The sequence below is a fragment of the Dama dama genome, chromosome Y, assembly GCF_033118175.1.
Source record: "Dama dama isolate Ldn47 chromosome Y, ASM3311817v1, whole genome shotgun sequence".
In the NCBI taxonomy this organism is placed as follows: domain Eukaryota; kingdom Metazoa; phylum Chordata; class Mammalia; order Artiodactyla; family Cervidae; genus Dama; species Dama dama.
In genome coordinates, this window is record NC_083715.1 from 10,547,318 (window position 1) to 10,568,884 (window position 21,567).

General features: G+C 36.1%; 1 pseudogene; it reads left to right on the plus strand.

Annotated features, from left to right (window-relative positions):
* Positions 1-21,567, plus strand: part of LOC133053551 (eukaryotic translation initiation factor 1A, X-chromosomal-like) — a 37,740-nt pseudogene that overhangs the window by 15,500 nt on the left and 673 nt on the right.

Below are 21,567 nucleotides of genomic sequence, written 5' to 3' on the forward strand. Positions count from 1 at the left end.
TTATAAACAGTGTATGTAGGCGTGTTTGTAGGGTCAAACCAGAGCGGTGGCTTAGGTGATCTGCCCACACTCTTAGCTGATGTTGAGTACAGGGTATGTGTAGGACCCTGCTTTTGCTCCTGACTCTTCTGAAGTGACAGTTTCATTTTGGTCATTTTGTATCTTGTTGTCCCTAATTTGCCCAGCTGCTCATGGATGCACACAGTTATTTTAAGTATTACAGCTTATATTTTGTTGCTGGAGGAGACTTTTGTATAGTTGAAGCACTGCATTAGAAGGCCACAGGTCCCAGACTGTCTCAATTTATGTCTGTATCTTTAAGGTTATGTAAGTGGAATTGTGCAGCATTCTTTTGGTATCAAGTTTATGTCACTGAACATAGTTGTTAAATTTATTAAGATAAGATTGCTTTATGACATTATAGGTTTCATGTGAACATTAATATTTTGATTTCTGTATATGTTAAAGCATGCTCACTACCAAAAGTTTAGTTTCCATGAGAACAAGTAGCTCATTATACTTTTGATTTGCATTTCTCTGATGATTACTGATGTTGATCATGTTTTCATGTGGCTGTTGGCCATCTGCATGTCTTCTTTGAAAAAATGTCTCTATCTCCATTGCCCATATTTTAATCAGGTTGGTTTTTTATTTTATTTTTTTCTCTCTGTTTAAGTTGTATCAGTTTTTTACATGTTATATTTTGAATGTCTATCTCTTATTGTGTATATGACTTGCAAATATCTTCTCTAATTTTCGATATTGCAGAGTCATTTTAAAATGATGCTGTTATAGTGTTCTGCTCAATATGCCAACAAATTTGAAAAACTCAGCAATGGTCACAGAACTGGAAAAGGTGAATTTTCATACAAATCCCAAAGAAGGCCAATGCCAAAGAATGTTTAAACTACCATACAATTGTGCTCATTTCACATGCTAGCCAGGTAATACTCAAAATCATTCAAGCTCAGTTTCTAAAGTACATGAGCTGAGAACTTCCAGACGTTCAAACAGGATTTAGAAAAGGCAGAGGAACCAGAGATCAAATTGTCAACATCTGTTGGATCGTAGAAAAAGCAAGAAAATTCCAGAAAAAAATCTACTTCTGCTTCATTGACTATGCTAAAAGCTCTCATTTAGTGGATCATAAAAAACTGTAGAAAATTGTTGAAGACATGGGAATACCAGACCACCTTATCTGTCTCCTGAGAAATCTGTGTGGCAAGTCAAGAAATGACAGTTAGAATTGGACATGGGACAATGGACTCATTCAAAAATAGGAAGGGTGTATAAGGAGGCTATATTGTCACCCTGCTTTTTTTTTTTTTTTTTTTTTAACATATACAGGGTACATCATGCAAAATTCCAGCCTGGACGAGAAACAAGCAGGAATCAAGATTGCCGGGAGAAATATCAATAACCTCAGATATGCAGCTGATACTATTCTAATAGCAGAAAGTGAAGAGAAACTAAAAAGTGTCTTGAAGGTAAAAAGAGGACAGTGAGAAAGTTGTCTTAAAACTCAGCATTCAAAAAACTAAGATCATGGCATCCAGTCTTATCACTTTATGGCAAACAGATGGGGAAAAATGGAAACAGTGGCAAGTTTTATTTTCTTAGGTTCCAAAACCACTGTGGTTGCTTTCTGCAGCCATGAAATTAAAAGACACTTGCTCCTTGGAAGAAAAGCTATGACAATCCTAGACGGTATATTAAAAAGCAGAGACATTACTTTGCCAACAAATTTTCATATAGTCAAAGCTATGGTTTTTTCAGTAGTCATGTACAGATGTTATAGTTAAGTCATAAAAAAGGGTGAGCACCAAATAATTGATGCTTTTGAACTGTGGTGTTGGTGAAGACTCTTGAGAGTACATTATTCAACAAGAAGATCAAACCAGTCAATCCTAAAGGAAATCAGTCCTGAATATTCATTGGAAGGACTGAGTTTGAAGCTGAAGCTCCAATACTTTGGCCACCTGATGTGGAGAGCCAAGTCAATGGAAAAGACCCTGATGATGGGGAACATTGAAGGCAAAAGGAGCAGGGGGCAACAAAGGATGAGATGACTGGATGGCATCACACACTCAATGGACAAGAATTTGAGCAAACCCTGGGAAATAGTGAAGGACAGGGAGACCTGGTGTGCTTCAGTCCATGAAGTCTCAAAAAGTTAGATATGATTGAGTGATTGAAGAACAATACAATATATTTTAGAATACACAACACCCTAAAAAAATAGCAACTGTTGGGAGTCGTTGACACTGGGGTCTTCATGCCCTTCAGTTGCCATAGTGTCAGGAGCCTGAGGACTTGGGCAGCACTTCTGTAGTTATTTTACTTTTCACCCAATTGTGCATGCACTGGTTAGAGGTTCCAGTGGTGATACAGTGTTTGTATCACTTGTATCACACTGTTGATATTGTTTTCCTCTTTCAGCAATGTCAACCTTCGCTCTGGAGGTATAGTTTCAGTCCTCCTTAATGTGGACAGGGATTGGCATGGTTATACTGGCTGTTTCCACCCTTATAAGAAAGAGGTCAGGTTGGAGATGGCTCTATTTCCTTTATGTGTGCACACTCTGATTGACAGTGGCAGCCTGTGTCTTGCTTGGGAGAATTGCTGGGGCAAGGAAGGGCTACATCAGGCTTGATATGGGCTGAGGTGAATCCTAGTGTGTCCTTACAAGACAGTGTACTCCTAGGCAGTTTTATTCCTGCTCCCCATACTGTGTATGGGAGGAATCAGCTATGTGCTTGTCCTAGTCATTTGTGGAGTCCTGAATTCTTACATCCCTGCTGCAGGCCACACTATTTCAAACCAGTAAAGGACTCATCTTCCTAGTTTTGACCCCAGGAATGCAATGCCTAATATGTGGCTCAAACCCCTCACTCTCAAGGGGTGATCCCTAAGCCTATGATATCTACCTCTTCCTCTGGGTCTCTTGGTAAGGGTGCGTATTGTCACCAGATGGATTTTTTCCCTTTCTATCAGACTCTGTGATTTTATTGTATAGTGCTGGTTGTACAAGAGACTTTATGCCAGTCTTCTGGCTCATTTCAAGAGAACTATTTCACATTTAGGTATATTCTTGATGTGTTATTGGGGGAGGTGATCTCAGTGTCCTTCTACTCTGTAATCTGTCCTATAGTTATTAATTTTAAAATGCAGGCACAAAACAAAATAAATGTTCATCAAAATCTGAAGAAGTTCATGTACTGGTGCATTGCTGGTGGAAATATACATGTGGTATGTGTGTATAATGGAACACTGCTATTGTTTTAGCCACTGAGTCATGCCTGACTCTTTGTGACCTTGTGAACTGTAACCTGCCAGGCTTCTCTGTCCATGGGATTTCTCAGGAAAGAATAGGAAGAAATGGAGTGGGTTGTTATTTCCTACTCCAGGAGATCTTCCAGACCCAGGGATTAAACTCGGAGATGCCTCTCATATGTTGATAGGCAGATTCTTTTACCACTGAGACACCTGGGAAGCCCCATAATGAAACGTTGTTTATTGTTGTTTATTCTCTAAATCATGTTCAGACTCTTGTGTGACCTGGTAGACTGTGGCCTGCCAGACTTCTCTGCCCATAGAGTAGGTTGCAAAAAGAAGTGAAATTGGGTCATTTCTTGAGATCTGGATGAACCAAGAGTCTGTCATACAGAGTGAAATAGGTCTGTTTTACTTATTGTGTATTGGAAAGAGGAAAGAAATATTGTGTATTAACAAAACTATGTTGAATCTAGAACAGTGCTACAGATGAACCTATTTTCAGAGCAGGAATAGAGACACAGATGTAGAGGATGGATCCATGGACACTGCAGGGTAAGGAGAGAGTGGGATAAATGGAGACAGTAGCATGGACATATACACACTACTCTGTATAAAACAGATTGCTAGTGGGAAACTGCTGAATAGCACAGAGAGCCCAGCCTGGTGCTCTGTGATGAACTGGAGGGATGGGATAGAGTGGTGAGGAAGGATAAAGAGGGATAGAATAAATTTATACACAGGGCTTATTGATAATGTTGTATAGCAGAGGCTAACACAACATGGTAAAATTATATTTCCTTAAAAAAAAAAAAGAAAAGAAAAAAATACAACCTATAAAGACTGAAATGTCAATGAAACAGATAATCTGAATAGACACTTACAGAATCAAGAGATAGAGTCACTAATAAAATTTCCCAATAAAGAAAGATGTAGGACCAGTGTCTTCATGGGTAAATTTTGCCGAACTTTTGAAGCATAATTAATGCCAATACTTTTCCAGTTTTTCCAAAAGCTTGAAGAAGAAGCTTCCAAACAGATTTTTGAGGCTAGAATTACCCTGATAGCATAGCAAGAAATAGAACCACTGTGGCTTAAATCAGTGGAAAAACACACACACAGTTTCCAAAAGCCAGAGCAATTTGAAGGGGAAAAGTAAGGAATAAAGCAAGGAGATTCACTCTTCTGATTTCAAACTATACTGGAAGCTACTGTACTTAAAAAAATTATGGTATTGGTATATAAATAGATTCATACATCATTAGAATATAGAACAGTGAGTACAGAAAATGCCCAAGTGTTTATGGGGAAGTAACACATATCAAAGGCACTGAAAATACATAGTGTCGGCAATGAGAGTCTTTGATAATGGTGCTGGGAAAACTGGGATATGTAAACTTCAAAAGAATGAAAGTTTCTTACACCACTTGCGAAAATCAAGTCATGTTTGACTAGAGATTTAAATGTGATACATAAAACTATGAAACTCCTAGAAGAAAACTTAGTAAAAACTTAGTAACAACTTCTTCATATTGGTCTTGGGAATGTCTTTTTGGATATCAGAAGCACAGAAAACAAAAATTCCAAGTGGGACTATATAAAACTAAAAAACTCCTGTCCATAAAGTTTGTGATCAATCAGCAAAAAGACAATCTATGAAATTAGGAAAATATTAATAAACCACATAATTGATAAGTTAATATCCAGTAAAGTAAAATATAAAGGGAGTGGGAACTAAGACTGACAACAAATATGACCAAAAAGAGTTTTGTGATAACACAAATAATAATACTTAAAGATGGAAAAGTTTTATTGCTCTGTAATGTTACTAAATATATAGAACTGTTTTCTTACAATGTATGACTTTTATATTATGACACATTGATAGATACACAAAGAAAACAGTAGATAGCTTAAGGAGGCAGCAGTCACATTCACAATGCCTTCTCTTCCACAATGAAATCTGTTCAGCAACTGTCCTATTCCAGCTCTAGCAACAGGAGTCCCAGTTATGCTCAGTTTCAGCACTAACTCTAGACCAGTCTAGAAAACAAACACTCAAACACCTGTCTCAAAACAAATACTGATGGCAATTGCCCACCATAACCATTAAAAACAACTTTATGTCTTCTGATTACATTAGCTAGCTCTACCTCATTTGTGAAAGAATGGATTAGGTTTTCCAAGACAATGCGAAAGCAGTGATTTGTGTACATAGCCAGGTATAATTCATATAAATATATTCCATAGAGTCAGAGTCATGGTTTTTTCAGTAGTCATGTATGGATGTGAGATTTGGAACATAAAGAAAGCTGAGCACCAAAGAATTGATGCTTTTCAGGTGTGGTGCTGGAGAAGACTTTTGCTAATACCTTGGACAACAAGGATATCAATTCAGTCAATCCTAAAGGAAATTAATCCTGAATATTCATTGGAGAGACTGATGCTAAAGCTGAAGTTCCAATACTTTGGCAACCTGATGTGAAGAACTGACTCATTAGAAAAGACCCTGATGCTAGGAAAGATTGAAGACAGGGGGAGAAGGGGACAAAAGAGGATGAGATGGTTGGCAGCATCACCAATGGGCATGAGTTTGACCAAACTTCCAGAGATGGTGAAGGACAGTGAGCCTGGCATGCTGCAGTATATGGGGTTGCAAAGAGTCAGTCATGACTGAGCAACTGAACAACAACAAAATAATATATTTCAGTAAAAAGTTAAAACATAACTTTGAAGGATATACTCAGGAAAAAGGCACTTCTATATTACTATTATTTTTTTTCTCATTTATTTTTATTAGTTGGAGGCTAATTACTTTACAATATTGTAGTGGTTTTTGTCATACATTGACATGAATCAACCATGGATTTACATGTATTCCCCATCCCAATCCCCCCTCTCCCCTCCCTCTCTACCTGATCCCTCTGGGTCTTCCCAGTGCACCAGGCCTGAGCACTTGTCTCATGCATCCACCCTGGGCTGGTGATCTGTTTCACCATAGATAATATACATATTTCAATGCTTTTCCCTCAAAGCATCCCACCCTCGCCTTCTCCCACAGAATCCAAAAGTCTGTTCTGTACATCTGTGTCTCTTTTTCTGTTTTGCATATAGGGTTATCGTTACCATCTTTCTAAACTATATATATATGTGTTAGTACACTGTATTGGTCTTTATCTTTCTGGCTTACTCCACTCTGTATAATGGGTTCCAGTTTCATCCATCTCATTAAAATTGATTCAAATGAATTCTTTTTAATGGCTGAGTGATAATCCATGGTGTATTTGTACCACAGCTTCCTTATCCATTCATCTGCTGATAGGCATCTAGGTTGCTTCCACGTCCTGGCTATTATAAATAGTGCTGCGATGAACATTGGGGTGCACGTGTCTCTTTCAGATCTGGTTTCCTCAGTGTTTATGCCCAGAAGTGGGATTGCTGGGTCATATGGCAGTTCTATTTCCAGTTTTTTAAGAAATCTCCACACTGTTCTCCATAGTGGCTGTACTAGTTTGCATTCCCACCAACAGTGTAAGAGGGTTCCCTTTTCTCCACACCCTCTCCAGCATTTATTGCTTGTAGACTTTTGGATAGCAGCCATCCTGACTGGCGTGTAATGGTACCTCATTGTGGTTTTGATTTGCATTTCTCTGATAATGAGTGATGTTGAGCATCTTTTCATGTGCTTGCTAGCCATCTGTATGTCTTCTTTGGAGAAATGTCTGTTTAGTTCTTTGGCCCATTTTTTGATTGGGTCATTTATTTTTCCGAAATTGAGCTGCAGGAGTTGCTTGTATATTTTTGAGACTAATCCTTTGTCTGTTTCTTCATTTGCTTTTATTTTCTCCCAATCTGAGGGCTGTGTTTTCACATTGCTTATAGTTTCCTTTGTAGTGCAAAAGCTTTTAAGTTTCATTAGGTCCCATTTGTTATTTTTGCTTATATTTCCAGTATTCTGGAAGGTGGGTCATAGAGGATCTTGCTGTGATTTATGTCGGAGAGTGTTTTGCCTATGTTCTCCTCTAGGAGTTTTATAGTTTCTGTTGTTACATTTAGATCTTTAATCCATTTTGAGCTTATTTTTGTGTATGGTGTTAGAAAGTGTTCTAGTTTCATTCTTTTACAAGTGGTTGACCAGTTTTCCCAGCACCACTTGTTGAAGAGGTTTTCTTTTCTCCATTGTACATCCTTGCTTCATTTGTCAAAGATAAGTTGTCCATAGGTTCATACTGTCTTGATGACTGTGGCTTTGTAGTATAGTCTGAAGTCAGGCAGGTTGATTCCTCCAGTTCCATTCTTCTTTCTCAAGATTACTTTGGCTATTAGAGGTTTTTTGTATTTCCATACAAATTGTGAAAATATTTGTTCTAGTTCTGTGAAAAATACTGTTGGTAGCTTAATAGGGATTGCATTGAATCTATAGATTGCTTTGGGTAGTATAGTCATTTTGACAACATTGATTCTTCCAATTCATGAACATGGTATATTTCTCCATCTGTTTGTGTCCTCTTTGATTTCTTTCATCAATGTTTTATAGTTTTCTATGTATAGGTCTTTTGTTTCTTTAGGTAGATATACTCCTAAGTATTTTATTCTTTTTGTTGCAATGGTGAATGGTATTGTTTCCTTAATTTCTCTTTCTGTTTTCTCATTGTTAGTGTATAGGAATGCAAGGGATTTCTGTGTGTTAATTTTATTCAAGCATCTTTTTAAAAAATCAATTTTGGATTTACATCCATGGCTGATTCACATCAATGTATGGCAAAAACCACTAGAATATTGTAAAGTAATTAGCCTCCAACTAATAAAAATAAATGGAAAAAAATAAATTTTGGTTTCTGGTGTGCTTAATTGCTTAGTCGCATCTGACTCTTTGCGACCCCATGGACTGTAGCCCAGCAAGTTCCTCTGTCTATGGGGATTCTCCAAGCAAGAATACTGGAGTGGATTGCCATGTCCTCTTCAAGGGATCTCCCCAACCCAGGGATTGAACCCAGGTCTCCTGCAATTGCACGTGGATTCTTTATCATCTGAGCCACCAAAGCCCAGGAATATTGGGATGGATTGCCACGCCCTCTTCCAGGTGTTCTCCCCAACCCAGAAATCAAACTGGGGTCTCATGCATTGCAGGAGGATTCTTTACCAGCTGAGCTACCAGCGAAGGCCTGGTTTCTCCTAAGTTGTACCAAAGTCATTCCTTACTATGTTGGCTCATTGATCATATGTGATGATTAAGTAGGAGACTAACTTGCAGTACAATTAGTACTTTAGTTTTACCACTAAAGCAAAAACAAAACAAAACAAAACAAAAGAATTTGAAGAAAATTTTATTATTGTTGATGAAATTAATCACTATATAGTAAAAATAGAAAAAATTTATTTGAGCAAAATTGAGGACCATAACCTGGAAAATGACCTTTTAGACAATTTTGAGAGGAGTGCTCTGAAGATATAGAAGAGGAGCCAGTACATATACAAATTTCTTTAAAGTGGAAAATACATGTAGTGAAACATAAATCTTGATAAAAGACTACTGTTAATCAGAAAAATGTGATATTGGAAACGATTTTAGTGTTTTTCTATGCAAGAATATGAGCTCGTTAAAATTCTTACTTAAATATTCATATTAACTGTCTAGGAACCTATGATCCAAAGTACAGGATGGTTCATTTTGTTTTTCCCATCCTGTGTTTTCCAGATGGTACACTGCTGCTGGACGACTGCAGTAGAATTTGATTTCTTCGTTTAAGTGGATGAAGAGTGACCTTTCTTTGGTGGTTAAGCAGATGTACAATATTTGATAGGTCAAAAGATAGGGTGTCTTAGCATAAAATTCAAGCAAAATCATAGGTAAGTCAAAGCGTTCCCTCATACTTAAACATGTGAAAATGTCTTTCATCACTGTAAAAAACAGTCCTTAACATTTTATTTCTGAAGAGAAAGTTTTTTAACATCAACTTTAAACTTTATTCTACCATGCTGACACTGGATACACTGTCTTGTTACTCTACCCCTGTACTACCAATAATCACTAACTTGGTGTACCTAAACATTTTAAAGGGAGGGATCTGTACTGAAACTCAAGAAGTTCCTCTCTCCCAAACCTAAGGACTTTTGTTCAGGCCCTTTGAGAGATATATACTCTTTCTCCTTAATTCCTCCACCACTTGTATTACTGCACAGATATCTTACAGAAGCATCATGATGGAATTTATTTTTCCAAGAAGGAAGACAATAGATAAAATTTACATGAAGAAATCATCAGGAGAAACCACTTACTACAAAGTAGCTGACGTCTATTCAGTAGCATGAGTTAGCCCAACCGGTTTATAAGTAGGACAGTGTAGTCAGCCTATGCTACAACGTTGTCAGGCCACGCAACGTAATCGGGCTACACCACGTAGTCGTCTTCTTTCAAGTTCTGTGCGGTGTTCTCCGGTAATGTATCCCTTTTTTACTGGAATCTGTCACAGCTTGTCTCACTTTGTTGAGTGCCGGGAAGTTAAGTTGGTCTGAGCTACGTGTGTGCTGTACGGTGAAAGAGACTGTGCTTGGGGGATAGGGCAATAGAGTCAGAGGAGGAGAAAATGACGTTATCCCCTTGACGGCAGGTGGGTCGCCATTTTGCTGCCGCTGATCGTGGCCTCGTGCTGATCTCTCCAGAGCTTTCAATTCAGAGTAATTTCTGAGTTCTTTAGACACCTCAGAGGATTACCTGGCAGCCTTGGAGGGTTACCTAGCAGTGGCAGCAGCACCAGCACTGTAAGCTTCTTGGAAACAGTGAGCCTGCCCTTACACCTGTGCCAAAGCATAAAGGTAATCCTTTGGTTTCCCGGTACCATGGTTTGCTCAGCCGTCCAAATAGTAGTTCTTCTTCTTGTAGTTGGGTGATGTCCTTGAGCGGGACTGTGCAGTCCACATAGGAGCTAGGAAGCTGTTACTGGTTCCTCTGAGTTTATTCACATAGTGGTATAGTTTCCTCCATTCTTGTCTAGTTTAGAAGGAAAGTTCAATTTGTTCTAGGGTTCATGGCAATTTAACTATAGGCGTGTTAGTAATAACTGCACTGAAGGCTGAAAATTAACAGGCTTCGCCTTCCCGGCCTTCATTCCTTCCCAGGACCCTCTGTTAGCAAGCAATTCTTTAGGAAACACTGATTGTTTGGGGGCGATTAAATATTTTTACATACTTTTCTTTGTGGAAAGTTCACTGCTCGTGAAAATACTGCTTCTTTGCAAACATGAAGGTGAAACCTCGTTATATGTTTAGGTTATCTCTGCCAGTTTACTTTCTTCTACCTGTCACAAACCTTAATATTCTTACAAGGCATGGATTTACCAATGTATTCAGCCTAGTTTTCTCATAAAATGGATTCTGGCATCATGTATTTCTACTCCTTTTTATTCTGAGGCAGTTCACAAATGAACAGGTTTGACAGAGAGCTCTTGGACAATCATTCCTTAAATCCACCTTTTTAAAAGAGACCTGAGTTGTGTCATTATTAATATCCTTGTAATGCCTCCTGGAGAAACCGTGACTGCAAACAGTGAAAATATCTCCTTCAGAATAGGACCACATTTCACGCTCCGCAACAAATCTTCCTTCTTTATTCCTTCCTGACACTCACAGCTTGCTTAGGGGTTGGGATATTTCGTCACATTTCTTTATTTGTCGTTTTGAGATCAGTGATCTCTTGAGTCACTGAACCAACTGACACAGCCTTTATTTAGCAAATGTTTTACTTCTGATTTCAGGGAAATTCTAGGGATTTCCTTTTAACAATGTGTTAGGTAAATTACAAAATACTTCTACTCGTTTTTTCTAGTCTGTGTAATTCATGGTTAGCTTACAAATAAAGGTGCATTTTCGTACATACCTTGTTTCCTCCTCTATTTCTAATAATGAAGTTTCAGGTGCCCATGTTAGATTGTATGTTCTAAACAGAATACTGTTTATTTTATGCATGTTAAATTACTACAGCTTGGCACTTAATACATGTCCAATGCATTTTTGTTAATGTTATTTTCTTATACACTCCATCCTTGGATAACTCCCCTCTTCCCTCTGTAGGACTTTCAGACTGACTGCTACCTATCATGCCAAATATTCTTACATATGATTTTAAATTTTACATTCCTTTCCAAATATATGGACTACTCTTGGTTTATTGATTTGAAAATAAATTGGGAAGAGAATGTGTGGAATCCAGTTTTAATTGGAAAACATGGATAATAAAGTGTTAATGGTTATCTCTGATAATTGGTTATGTAGTTAATAATGTATTTATTTGGTAAGGGATTTAAAAAGAAAATCTTTGGCAATTTGTAAACCAATGAGTAACCAAATTAGTTTAAATTTTAGAAATTGTATTTCAAGTTCTGTTAATATTATACTGCTATATAAATGATAATATTTTTGTTTTTCTGTATTTTATAAAGCTTAAAGTCCAATTCTAGCTTGTTTTATAGTTTAGTTTGTAAAATGCAGATTAGTCAACTTAATTTTTTATTCACCTTTTAAATCAGTTAGGTAAGGGAGGTAAAAACAAGTGCAGGGTAAAAATGAGAATGAATCTGAAAAAAGAGAGTCTTTAAAGAAGATGGACAGGGTAAGAATTCTAAAGTTATTAATACCTTTTTTGATAAAGTGAATTTCAGACTTTAATCTGAAATGGACCTTAGTCATAATCCTGAGGAGTTGACTCATATCTTGTTTTTTTAAAAAACATTTTTATCTACTTTTATATTTTTTGCTGTGCTGGGTCTTTTTTTACTGTTCACAGGCTTTTCTCTAGCTGTGGAGAGCAGGGGCTACTTTGTAGTTGCAGTAGTTTCACATGGGTTTCTCACTGTGGTGGTCTTTCCAGTTGCAGAGCACAGGCTCTGGGGGTGCCTAGGCTTCAGTAGTTGTAGCACATGGGCTCAATAGTTGCAGCTTCCAGGCTGTAGAGCACAGGTTCAATAGCTGTGGCATAGAGGCTTAGTTGTTCTGAGGCATGTGGGATCTTCTGGGACCATGGATCAAACCTGTGTCTCCTGTATTGGCAGGTGGGTTCTCTACTACTAAGCTACTACAGAAGCCCCTCACATCCAGCTTTTCCCCATTTATAGTCCCCTACATTTCTCCAGAATTTCTGCATTAAATAATTCATTTTAAACTATTTCTGATGGAAATTGGTGGCATTTCTGCAAACATAGTTCTCTTTGTTTTATGTGGAAAAGGATGATATAAATGAGAGTGAATTTTAGGGTTTTGAGCAGACTAAGCCTGGGTGCCAACATTGGAAATTTCCTACTTTTGTAATAGTAATGTTTTATATTTTTCAGTACACTATGAGAAATACATCCTAAGACCTTCACACCCTCAGCACTCCAGTGCCACTGGCAGATGATCATATTAAATAAAATAACTGAATAATTGACTATCTCTTACTTAAGTAAGTGCAGACTAAAATAAGAGTAAAATAAGTGACTGAAGTACTTAATTTTTTCCTTAAAAAAAGTTAAGTCCACTGAAAAGTTGAAATATAAATTCAATAAAATCCCATGTTTTTTACCTAGATTCACTAATTTTTAATATTTTCTTTTTATACTTACTTTCTGTACATGTACATTTTCCCCTAATGTTTTAAATTTTCTTTTTTTCCCCATTTATTTTTATTAGTTGGAGGCTAATTACTTTACAATATTGTAGTGGTTTTTGCCATACATTGACATGAATTGGCAGATCTAGTTATATGCAATTATGCGATTAGTACTTTAGCCCTAAATACTTCATCTCCTAAGAATGAAGACTTTCTCTTGTCTTCATTCTTAAACTACAGCAGAATGGTCACAAGAAATTTAACCTTAAAATTATACTGTTACCTAGTAAGTACTGTTTTCTAGGATCGTTACTTGTGCTTACTCATGTACGACTCATTTGTGACCTCATGGACTGCAGCCCACCAGGCTCCTCTGTCCATGGGATTCTCCAGGAAAGGGCTACCGAAGTGTGTTGTCATTTCCTTCCCCAGGGGATCATCCTGAGCTGGAGGTCAAGCCTGTGTCTTCTTTGTCTCTTGCATTTGCAGGTGGATTATTTATGGCTGAGCCATTGGAAAAACCTGTTTTCTAGGATAGCCACTAGCCATATGTGTATGTTGAAATGAATTGAAATTAACATATTGTTCAATTCAGATGTATCATCTTCTCTTAATTGAAAAATTCTATTTGATACTGTTAATCTAGTATATAAGGTACATTCACATTTGTCTATTTGTTTCAGTAGTTTCCAGCACTTTATAACAAGGCCATGTAGTTATTCATGTGTAGTGCAAGCCACTAAAAAAAAAAATCAACATTTTTATTAACTATTTGAAACATGTTGTGTAGCTAAAGAAAATCAGGTACTTGGTCTTCATATTTTTTCCTTACATTGGAAGTTTGTTTTCCAGGCGAATTTTTAAATTATCTTTTTCTTTCCTTTCTTATTTTCTTTTGTGTAGAAGTCCTGAATAGTAAGCAAGGTTCATTGGCTTATGATAAAGGGGACTCACCATCATGTAAATCCCATTTACCTTTCAGGGTAATTACAGAATAGACTAGGGCCTCTTTGGTAGAGTTGTTACTCAGTCTCAAAGTTGTGTCTGACTCTTTGTGACTGCATGAACTTCAGAATGCCAGGCTTCCCTGTCCTTCACGGTCTCCCCGAGTTTGCTCAAACTTACGTCCGTTGAATCCATGATACCATACAACCATCTCATCCTCTGATGTCCCCTTATCTTTTGCCCTCAATCTTTCCCAGAATCAGTATCTTTTCCAGTGAATTAGCTTTTTGTGTCAGGTGGCCAAACTGTTGAGCTTCAGCTTCAGCAGCAGTCCTTGCTATGAATGTTCAGGGTTAATTTCCCTTAGGATTGACTGGTTTGATCTCATTGCAGTCCAGTGGACTCTCAAAAGTCTTCTCCAACACCATAGTTTGAAGCTTCACTTCTTCAGGGACCAGCCTTCTTTATGACCTAAGTGTCACATCCACACTGGAAAAACTAGCTTTGAATATACAGACCTTTGTCAGCAAAGTGATATCTCTGCTTTATAAGATGCTGTCTTGACTTGTCATCACTTTTCTTCCAAGGACAATTATCTTTTAATTTTGTGGCTGCAGTCACTGTCACTTTGATGTTAGGCCTTAGTAAAAAAAAAAATTAATAGTTTACAGGCTTTATATTATGTTTCTTTCTCTTTACTCTGATGCCCGCTTTTGTCATTTAAGTCGAGAAGAGATTGTCCCATACTGGCTAACAGAGAAGGCAATGGCAACCCACCCCAGTACTCTTGCCTGGAAAATCCTGTGGACGGAGGAGCCTGGTGGGCTGCAGTCCATGGGGTTAATGAGAGTCGGACACTACTGAGCGACTTCACTTTCACTTTTCACTTTCATGCATTGGAGAAAGAGATGGCAACCCACTCCAGTGTTCTCGCCTGGAGAATCCCAGGGATGGTGGAGCCTGGTGGGCTGCGATCTATGGGGTCGCACAGAGTCAGACACTACTGAAGCGACTTACCAGCAGCAGCCTATTGCCTAATGCTTATGTCAGTGTTTTCAAGTGACAATAGTAACAGGTGGCTTCTTGACTACTCTTAGACATAATTGTTTTTAAACATTTGACATTTTATCTTGAAATGTCATTTTTGTTTTTTAAGAACTAGGCTAGTCATTAATATGTTCTCAAGGAAAAGTTTGTTAATAGTTAATCTACTGTTTTTTATCACTAAAGTTAATGAGGGAAAGGAGAGCCAAGATTTGGCTAATATTTGGTATGAGAGATTGATAAATCAGTATTTAATGTGCAGTCTGAAATAAGCCACTTTGATGTCAAAAGGTAGAATATGCAGTCGTGAAGATCAAGACTGAACTGATTTACTCAAATTAGTAAATAAGTAAAATATTCCTAGTAATAGATAGCTTGTCATGGAAATAACAGTTATGTTCTTGGATTAGCTGCTTGACTTTGTAGGTTTTTATTTGCTCTAAAAATAAGAGGATAAAATATATAAATGTAGCTGGAAGTGACTACAGAAATTGAGAGATTAAGCATTCTCTCATTTTCTTGGATAAAATTGATTTATTTCACCTTGAAACAGCTCACATTTGTATAATACTTTAAAGTTTTGCTTTCTTTAAAATTATGGTTTGATCTAAAAGTGAAGTTACCAACTTAATAACAGCTGTTACATTTTAAGAAAAATTGAACAGTATTTTACAGCTTTTTCTTTTTTCTCCTTCTTAAGAATATGCTCAGGTAATCAAAATGTTGGGAAACACACAATTGGAAGCAATGTGTTTTGATGGTGTGAAGAGGTTACGTCATATCTGAGGAAAATTGAGAAAAAAAGGTAAGTATGGAAATGTATTTTATGTTAGTACAAAATTTACCTTAAAAAAAATTACCTGTCCTTCTACATGAATTCTTAAAAGATTTCAAGAGTAGTGACTTATATGGCAATATAAATAGATAAAATTAGTAAATCCATGATAAGTTTCATAATAGAATATTATATTTAGAAACAGTGATTTGTGACACCTATTTATGTGTCACCTGGATTTATGCCAGAAATGTATGCTGTTGAGGAAACAGACAAATTCAATGTGTGAAACAAATGGCCTAGACTCTTAAAAAAACAAATCTTAAGCCATAAAAATCAAAAAATGAAACTGGAGAACTATTTTTAAGACTAAAGGAGACTAATTTCTAATACAGTGTATGGTCTTTGGTAAGATTTTGATTAGTGGGAAGCAGCTGCACATAGTATTAGGAAAATTTGAAATTGGAACATGTGAGATCATATTTAGTAGTTTTGTCAGAAATATTGATCATATTGTTTAAAAATTCCTTCATCTCATTTTTTGGGATAGAAAACAGTTTTGTTCTCTTGAGTCATTCTTCTTCAATTAATGGTTTTGGGGCCTGAGTATATGTAGATTGGTAACTAGATTGCTATATTTGTGTAATGACTTATTTTCACATATTTAAAGTAATTAAAAATGTCAGGAGCAATTTGTAGTTAAAAGTGATTTACAGAACTTTGAACTATACTTTTGTAATTTTTAAAGGCTTTGCTGATGCTGCTAAGTCGCATCATTCGTGTCTGACTCTGCGACCTCATAGATGGCAGCCCACCAGGCTCCCCCGTCCCTGGGATTCCCTAGGCAAGAACACTGGAGTGGGTTGCCATCTCCTTCTCCAGTGCATGAAAGTGAAAAGTGAAAGTGAAATCACGCTCAGTGGTGTCTGACTCTCAGCGACCCCATAGACTAGACGGCAGCCCACCAGGCTCTTCTGTCCATGGGATTTTCTAGGCAAGAGTACTGGAGTGGGTCGCCAGTGCCTTCTCCCTTTAAAATCTTTAGTTGACTTCAAATTATTATGTATTTTAAATATTCTGAATTAGAAAATTTGACACAGACTGAGCTACATAACTTTAATTTTTTCCTAATATACTGTAACTGTTTATAATTAGGCTTTGTCTCACAGACACACACACATACCCCTTATTCTGTAGTTTTACCCTAATTCTTAGTAGATACATTTTCCACACTGACTGAATCGTATTTTTTTGTAGGAGGAATGGCTTAACATTGCACATTATTGTTTGTATATTTTAAATGTAATATACAGTAAGTTTTCTTTTATGGGTTTGGATGAATACTTCAGATGTTATATTGGTTGGTCTTTGAGTCTGTCAGGTAACAATTACAGTTAAATTTACAGTGTTTTTTGAGTTTAGTTAGTCGTTAATATAGGTATTTAGAAGATGCAATAAAAGGTATTTGAACCAGTTCTAGCTAGTTATGATTCTCATCATTCTGTCATCAAAACTGATTAAGATCCAGAAATGTTTAAGATGATAGGATTTTGGCTGACCAAAGGTACATGTATTTGTGGGAAGATTTTTTTTTTTAATTTTAAGTATAATGTGCAGTAAATATTTTCTTATAATTTTGGATAAATACTACAGATCATCATTCTGTCCTCTATTGAAAGTCCAGTTGTATTCTAGGATTTGTGCTAGGTTTTCAGGGGTTGTGGTACAGGCTGACTTTTACATTGTTCCATAGTAAAATTGGAAGATATCTTTGTATTGTGTGATATTTTGCTCAAAGCTAAATTATTCATTTTCCTTTGTTTTTTTTTTTTTTTGGCTGCACTGCAGCTTGTCAGATCTTAGATCCCCAATCAGGGACTAAACCCAGGCTACTGCCATGAGAGCACTGAGTCCTAACCATTGGACAACGAGAGAACTCCCCTCCATTTTGCTTTTTAAATATTTTTTAAAAATTACTTTTTCTGAAATAAGAACAGTTGTATATGACAGTGTCTTATTAGTGTTCTTACTCATCAAAAACAAATATTTAGTAATTTTACACTGGGGTCCCAATTAATATTTTTAAATTGTTCTAGATGATGGAATTAAATAAGTCGCACCCTTTTAATTTCCAAAAGTTATTACAGGTTTACAGAAAGATAAGACATAGACTCAGTAGCTTTGAGTGTATGTTGTAAATCTGATGTGAATACTTAGAAAAGAATTTGATAGTTATCCACTATGTTTGGACTATAAATTGTTAGTCTGATATACATTTGATTTCTGTGTTAAACCCATGACTGTGTTTAATTAAAATTTGAGTGAAATAACTACTCTCTCTCTTTATTCTATTTTTAGGTCATGTTTTCCACAAATACTTAATTTCTGATTTGTAAAATTTCAGTCTTCTACTACCTTGTAAATTTTTTTGTATGATTGTTCTATTAGTGATTGAGAGATTTTGAAGTCAGTCACTCTACTTTTCATCTCTGTTAGTTTTTATTATTTTAAATAATCTATCTGATTCTCTAGTAAAATATTCTGACAGTTAAAAAAAAATATTTGACGTGTGGGTTCTTTTACTTCTTTAAATATACTTATACTAACTGATGTAGTCTTTTGTTAAGTCTAGCTTCTAGACTTTCTAGCCATGGTTTGTATTGACTACTTATTTCTTGATATGACCACTTTTTCCTGTTTTTTTGTGTGTCTCATGTTTTTGTTTTTGTTGTTGCTGTTGAAAACTAAAAAATGCAAATAAAACGTGGTGAGACTGGAAGTCAGATTTCTTCTCCCAGGGTTTTTTCTTGCCATTGTTTGTTGAGTGATTTCTGAAAAAGATTGTTTGGTATGTATCTTTTTTTTTGTATGGCCACTGAATACTTGATTATAACCTAAGCAGACAGCTCATGTTTGAGATTTCATTAAAAACTACTTATCCTCTCAGTCTCTGCTTAGAGATTTTGTGCATGTTGGGGTGTACCTTTAAATGCTCTGTCAGGAAATTGACACTCCTTAGGCTTCATTTCAGGCTTGTGTAGAATCTTAAGATCTCTCAAAGAGGAGAGATTAAGAGCTTCCCTGAACTTTGATGAGATTGTGTACAGTCTTGATTTCAAATATGAATGAGGTAATACAGTGTTTGTTTTCACTATGTCACTTATTTCTCTTAGCATACTGCTGTCCAAGTTCATCCATGTTGTTGCAAATGGCAGGATTTATCTATGTTGGACATTAATCCCTTATTGGTCATATCATTTGCAAATAATTTTACCTATCTAATAGATGGTCTTCTTTTTGTTGACAATTTCCTTTTCCATGCAAAAGCTTTTTTTGTGTGATGTAGTTCTGCTTTCTAGTTTTTGCTTTTGCTGCTTATGCATTTGGTGTGGTATACAAAAAGCAAATACCAAGATCAGCTTCAGTAATCTTTTCACAGTTTTCTCTTCCAGTAGTTTTATGTTTCAGGTCTGTTTTTAAATCTGTAATCTATTTCAGGATAACTTCAGGTAGTTTATGGTGTAAGAAAGGTGTTCAGTTTTATTTAAGTATCCTGTTTCCCCAGTCCTATTTATTAGAGAGAATATCCCTTCATAAGTATTAGTTGACTTTCTTGGAAGAATTTTATTTGTGAGTTCTCAGTTTTGTTCCAGCTGTCGGTAGTATTGGTATAATGCCAGTCCGATATTGTTTGACAGTTGTGTTTTGAAATCAGGACATATGTGGTCTCCAGCTTTATTCTTTCTCAAGATTGCTTTGACTATTTAGATTGTTTGTGGTTCCATATAACTTTGTGAAAAAAAATGCTACTTGAATTTTAAAGGATTTACATGGAGTCTATATATTCTTTGGGTAATATGTACACTTTAGTATAACTGATTTTTGTATGTTTGTTTTATATTCTGAAACTATACTGAATTTTTTTCCTTTGTTTTTATGAGTTGGATCATCTGTTGATGATTTTTTTTCTTTTTTTATATTTGATCACTAAAAACTTAGAATGTCTCTAAAAGTGCATCATTTTCATTTCCACTTTTAAAAAATTTGACTTCATAAAACTCCAAATGGATAGAATAATTGTGATTTCCCAGTTTAATTATCTGTTTCATGGACAGTGTAACCACAATTATATGAATACCTTTAAGGGTATTTAATACATACTTAAACCTAATTTCTTTGAGCCCCCTTTTTTGGGGGGCAAGAATACTGGATGGAGTGGGTTGACATTCCCTTCTCCAGGAGATCTTCCCCATCCAGGGATCGAACCTGGGTCTCCAGCACTGTTTCACCTGAACACTAACAAAATTGTTTCACCTGAACACTAACAACACTAACACTAACTTTAAAAGTGATAGCCACAAGCGGCTCTTCTGATTTTAATCTGTTGCGAGTAGAATAATTACAAACCTCTGCTTCTCAAATCATAATCTAAAGATATTAGCAGCATCACCACTATATGGAGGTATTATAGCAAATTATTACCTGATCTCTTACCTACTGCGTCAAAATCAGAATTTTAACACCGTGCCTATGTGTTTCGTGTGCATATTACAGTTTGAAAAGTTTGTATTACACTGCATTTGAATCACTGCGATGTTTTCAGTTGCCTTTCTGTAGGTTTTTTCTAGGTTAATTGTAAGCATTCAGACTTTTTTCCTCTCTAACTGACTCAAATTCTTTAAAATGGAGAAATGTGAACATTGTAGGGCAGTAATTCTCAGGGATACTTGCATCAGAAACACCCAGAAGAGCTTTTTAAACAAAAAAGGATTTCACTTCAGGTCTGTCAATTTTCAGCAAAATATAGATATCTTTTTAAAAACTCCATAAACAGTTCTAATAGGTAAGATATTCTAAGAACCTTAGGTTATAGAAAGGTTTATTAATTTTCTTGGGTAATAATACCACTTTCCGTTTGAATTAGTGTTATAGTATGAGCAGGGACCACACTGCGAAACACTCCCCCCTTTTTCCTTTTCTTTCTTCGATTTAGTGAATTCTATAAATAATATTTCTAGGCTATACATTATTTAATCATGCATGGAAACTTCTTTACAAGGATTTATTTGTTTTTGTTACAGAGGATGGAAGGTGAAGGAAAATGTAATTTGTAATAGAACAGTGAAGTTTTTCTTATTTCAGTTTGAAAGTAATTGATGAGAGAACTGATGATATTTTGCATAACCAGTTTTGATAGTTGTTTTTCTCCAAGGGTAACAAACCTGATGTAATTTTAAAGTGCAGTGCTGATGAAACTAGAAGTCTGACGGCTTATGGGAAACTTCCCGGACATGGTAATCAATGTAAAAGTTACTACATTTCTCTATGTTATAGTAGTATTTGCTTGTTAGTGTTCAGGTGAAACAATTTTGTTAGAATTCTGTTTCTTTTACATGTTTTTTGCATATATGCTCTTCCCTGGTGGCTCAGACGGTAAAGTTGTGCTGGAGACCCGGGTTCGATCCCTGGATGGGGAAGATCTCCTGGAGAAGGGAATGTCAACCCACTCCATCCAGTATTCTTGCCCCCCCCAAAAAAGGGGGCTCAAAGAAATTAGGTTTAAGTATGTATTAAATACTAAGAATATTAACAAGTTAGTAATGAATTCTCTTCCTAATAAATGTTCTTTTGGTAGGGAGTTTAAAAGTTTACAGACTCTAGACTTGTATATAGTATTTGTTAAAGGAATACATTTTTTATACTCTTTTAAACAATTTTTAAGAGAGTATCTGGTTTCAGCTGATCAAGGCAATTATGGTACTGGTACTGATTTTTATAGAAAATGGTGTTGTATATCTTAGTATATATAGTACTGTCCCAGAGCTTTGTGGAGAGTGTTTTTAACAGATATTCCTTTTATTTCTTAAAGACAAAAGTGTTATATTCTTACTGCAGTAAGCTTGAAAAGGTTGAAAGTTTCCAATAACATAAAAGAGGAAATACACCA